This window comes from Hylobates moloch, unplaced genomic scaffold (genome assembly GCF_009828535.3).
Source record: "Hylobates moloch isolate HMO894 unplaced genomic scaffold, HMol_V3 SCAFFOLD_4305, whole genome shotgun sequence".
In the NCBI taxonomy this organism is placed as follows: Eukaryota; Metazoa; Chordata; class Mammalia; order Primates; family Hylobatidae; genus Hylobates; species Hylobates moloch.
Window position 1 is genome coordinate 605 of NW_026656580.1, and position 5,058 is coordinate 5,662.

At 38.8% G+C, this 5,058-nt stretch overlaps 1 pseudogene; it reads left to right on the plus strand.

Moving 5' to 3' along the window:
- Window positions 1-1,642: 1,642 nt before the first annotated feature.
- On the plus strand, window positions 1,643-4,378 carry LOC116810204 (endogenous retrovirus group K member 25 Env polyprotein-like; annotated as a pseudogene).
- The last annotated feature ends 680 nt before the right edge of the window (window positions 4,379-5,058 follow it).

Here is a 5,058-nt window from a genome sequence, read left to right on the forward strand (position 1 = left end):
AAGCAGAGGTTGCCAACGCAGGACTAACAATAGCATCTGATAAGATCCAAACCTCTGATCCTTTTCATTATTTGGGGATGCAAATAGAAAATAGAAAAATTAAGCCACAAAAAATAGAAATAAGAAAAGACACGTTAAAAACACTAAATGATTTTCAAAAATTGTTAGGCGATATTAATTGGATTCGGCCAACTCTAGGCATTCCTACCTATGCCATGTCAAATTTGTTCTCTATCCTAAGAGGAGATCCAGACTTAAATAGTAAAAGAATATTAACCCCAGAGGCAACAAAAGAAATTAAATTAGTGGAAGAAAAAATTCAGTCAGCGCAAATAAATAGAATAGATTCTTTAGCTCCACTCCAACTTTTAATTTTTGCCACTGCACATTCTCCAACAGGCATCATTGTTCAAAATACTGATCTTGTGGAGTGGTCATTCCTTCCTCACAGTACAATTAAGACTTTTACATTGTACTTGGACCAAATAGCTACATTAATTGGTCAGACAAGATTACGAATAATAAAATTGTGTGGTAACGACCCAGACAAAATAGTTGTTCCTTTAACCAAGGAACAAGTTAAACAAGCCTTTATCAATTCTGGTGCATGGCAAATTGGCCTTGCTGATTTTGTAGGAATTATTGATAATCATTACCCAAAAACAAAAATCTTCCAGTTTTTAAAATTGACCACTTGGATCTTACCTAAAATTACCAGACATGAACCTTTAGAAAATGCTCTGACAGTATTTACTGATGGTTCCAGCAATGGAAAAGCGGCTTACACAGGGCCAAAGGAGCGAGTAATCAAAACTCAATATCAATCAGCTCAGAGGGCAGAGTTGATTGCAGTCATTACAGTGTTAGAAGATTTTAATCAACCTATTAATATTATATCAGATTCTGCATATGTAGTACAGGCTACAAGGGATGTTGAGACAGCTCTAATTAAATATAGCATGGATGATCAGTTAAACCAGCTGTTCAATTTGTTACAACAAACTGTAAGAAAAAGGAATTTCCCATTTTATATTACTCATATTCGAGCACATACTAATTTACCAGGACCTTTAACTGAAGCAAATGAAAAAGCTGACTTACTAGTATCCTCTGCATTCATAAAAGCATAAGAACTTCATGCTTTGACTCATGTAAATGCAGCAGGGTTAAAAAACAAATTTGACGTCACGTGGAAACAGGCAAAAAATATTGTACAACATTGTACCCAGTGTCAAGTACTACACCTGCCCACCCAAGAGGCAGGAGTTAATCCCAGAGGTCTATGTCCTAACGCATTATGGCAAATGGATGTTACCCATGTACCTTCATTTGGCAAATTATCATATGTTCATGTAACAGTTGATACTTATTCACATTTCATATGGGCAACATGCCAGACAGGAGAAAGTACTTCCCATGTTAAAAAACATTTATTATCTTGTTTTGCTGTGATGGGAGTTCCAAAAAAAATTAAAACTGACAATGGACCAGGTTATTGTAGTAAAGCTTTCCAAAAATTCTTAAATCAGTGGAATATTACACATACAACAGGAATTCCTTATAATTCCCAAGGACAGGCCATAGTTGAAAGAACTAATAGAACACTCAAAACTCAGTTAGTTAAACAAAAAAAGGGGGAGACAGTAAGGAGTGTACCTCTCCTCAGATGCAGCTTAATCTAGCACTCTATACTTTAAATTTTTTAAACATTTATAGAAATCAGACTACTACTTCTGCAGAACAACATCTTACAGGTAAAAAGAACAGTCCACATGAAGGAAAACTGATTTGGTGGAAAGACAACAAAAATAGGACATGGGAGATAGGGAAGGTGATAACCTGGGGAAGAGGTTTTGCTCGTGTTTCACCAGGAGAAAATCAGCTTCCTGTTTGGATACCCACTAGACATTTGAAGTTCTACAATGAACCCATCGGAGATGCAAAGAAAAGCGCCTCCACGGAGACGGAAACACCGCAATCGGGCACCATCGACTCACAGGATGAATCAAGTGGTGATATTAGAAAAACAGATGAAGTCACCACGCACCAAGAAGGCGGAGCTGCCAACCTGGGCACAGTTAAAGAAGCTGACACTGTTAGCTAGAAAAAGCCTAGCTAGCACAAAGGTGACACAAACCTCAGAAAAAATGCTGTTTGCAGCTTTAATGGTTGTATCAACGGTGGTAAGTCTCCCCATGCCTGCAGGAGCAGCTGCAGCTAATTATACCTACTGGGCTTATGTGCCTTTCCTGCCCTTAATTCGGGCAGTCACTTGGATGGATAATCCTATTGAAGTATATGTTAATAATAGTGTGTGGGTAGCTGGTCCCACAGATGATCGTTGCCCTGCAAAACCGGAGGAAGAAGGAATGATGATAAATATTTCCATTGGGTATCGTTATCCTCCTATATGTCTCGGGAGAGCACCAGGATGTTTAATGCCTGCTATCCAAAATTGGTTGGTAGAAGTACCTACTCTCAATCCCACCAGTAGATTTACTTATCATATGGTAAGCGGTATGTCACTCAAACCACAGGTAAACTATATACAAGACTTCTCTTATCAAAGATCATTGAAATTTAGGCCAAAAGGAAAACCTTGCCCCAAGGAGATTTCCATAGGAAAAAAGGGTTTAGTTTGGGAAGAATGCGTGGCCGATAGTGCCGTGATTTTACAAAACAACACATTTGGAACTGTTATAGATTGGGCACCTCGAGGTCAATTCTACCACGATTGCACAGGACAAACTCAATTCTGTCCCAGTGCACTAGTGAGTCCAACTGTTGATAGTGACTTAACAAAAAATTTAGACAAACATAGGCACAAAAAATTTCAGTCTTTCTACCCTTGGAAATGGAGAGAAAAGGGAATCTCTACTCCAAGACCAAAAATAATAAGTCCGGTTTTTGGTCCTGAACATCCAGAATTATGGAGGCTTACTGTGGCTTCATACCACCTTAGAATTTGGTCTGGGAACCAAACTATAGAAACAAGAGATTATAAAGCATTTTACTCTATCAACCTAAATTCCAGTCTAACAGTTCCTTTACTAAGTTGTGTAAAACCTCCTTATATGTTAGTCATAGGAAATGTAGTTATTAAACCAGACTCCCAAACCATAACATGTGAAAATTACAGATTGTTTACTTGCATTGATTCGACTTTTGATTGGCAGCACCGTATTCTGCTTGTGAGAGCAAGAGAAGACGTGTAGATCCCTGTGTCCATGGATCGACCATGGGAGGCCTCTCCATCCGTTCATATTTTGACTGAAGTATTAAAAGGCATTTTAAATAGATCCAAAAGATTCATTTTTACTTTAATTGCAGTGATTATGGGATTGATTGCAGTCACAGCTACAGCCGCTGTGGCAAGAGTCGCATTGCACTCTTCTGTTCAGACAGTAAGCTTTGTTGACAATTGACAAAAGAATTCCACAAGGTTGTGGAATTCACAATCTGGTATCGATCAAAAATTGGCTAATCAAATTAATGACCTTAGACAAACTGTCATTTGGATGGGAGATAGGCTCATGAGCTTGGAACATCGTTTCCAGTTACAGTGTGACTGGAATACGTCAGATTTTTGTATTACACCCCAAGTTTATAATGAGTCTAGACATCACTGGGACATGGTAAGACGCCATTTACAGGGAAGAAAAGATAATCTCACTTTAGACATTTCTAAATTAAAAGAACAAATTTTTGAAGCCTCTCAGAGTCACTTAAATATTGTGCCTGGAGCTGAGGCGTTAAATCAAGTGGCAAAAAATCTTTATAGATTAAACCCCACGACTTGGATTAAGTCTATTAGAAACTCTACTGCAGTAAATTTTGGAATTATGTGTCTCTGTTTAATCGGTTTGTTTTTAGTGTGCCGGACCAGTCGAAAAATCCTGCGCCAGAATCGAGAAAACGAACAAGCCTTCATCGCCATGGCACATTTATATAGAGGGAAAGAGAGAGAGAATGTTGCGAAAAGTCAGGGACCTTGAACTGAGGGACTGGCTGAAGCCACTACAGAAAAACATAAAATATGAGGATTTCATGGACATTTTATTAGTTCTCCAAAATTTATACTTTTGTAATTTCTTATGTCTTTACTGTAATCTCTTAATCCCATCATCTTCTTTGTACGCTGAGGAGGATATATGTCACCTCAGGACCCTGTGATGATTGCCTTAACTACACAAATTGTTTGTAGAGGACGTGTGTTTAAACTATACAAAAACTGGGCATCTAGAAAAAAGAACGAGATAACAGCGGTGTTCAGGAAACAAGGGAGGTAACCTTAAACTGGCCGCCGGTGAGCCGGACGGAACAGAGCCATATCTTTTCTCCTTTTGCACACAAGTAGGAGAGATATCGCTAAATTCTTTTTCTCAGCAAAGAATATCCCTGAAAAAGAGAATGCGCTCTAAGGGTAGGCCTATAAACGACCCCCTTGGAGTCGTGCCGCCTTTTACGGTTGAAGCCGAAGAGATGAAATAAGCCCCGGCCTCCTGTAGTGCTCCCAGGCTTATTAGGATGAGGAAATTCCCACCTAATAAATTTTGGCCAGTCAGGTTGTCTGCTCTCAAACCCTATTTCCTGATAAAATGTTATCAATGACTATGCGTGCCCAAAAATTTCGTTGGCAATTTTAATTTCAATTTTAACACCATCCTGTGAACTCATCCTGCTTCCACTTGCTTTATAATATTCGATTACCTTGTGAAGTATGTAATCTCGGTATCGTGATGACAATGGTAGTTTTGTTAAAAAGAAAAGGGGGAAATGTGGGGAAAAGAAAGAGAGATCAGCCTGTTACTGTGTCTATATAGAAGGAAGTAGACATAAGAGACTCCATTTAGTTCTGTATTTGAGATGCTGTTAATCTGTGACCCTACCCCCAACCTTGTCCTTGCAAGAGACATGTGCTGTGGTGACTTAAGGTTAAAAGGATTTTGGGCAGTGCAGAATGTGCTTTGTTAAACAAGTGCCTAAAAGCTGCTTATGGTTAAAGGTCATCACCATTCTCTTAAATCTAGAGAAAAAGAAAAACATTCGTCTCCTGCC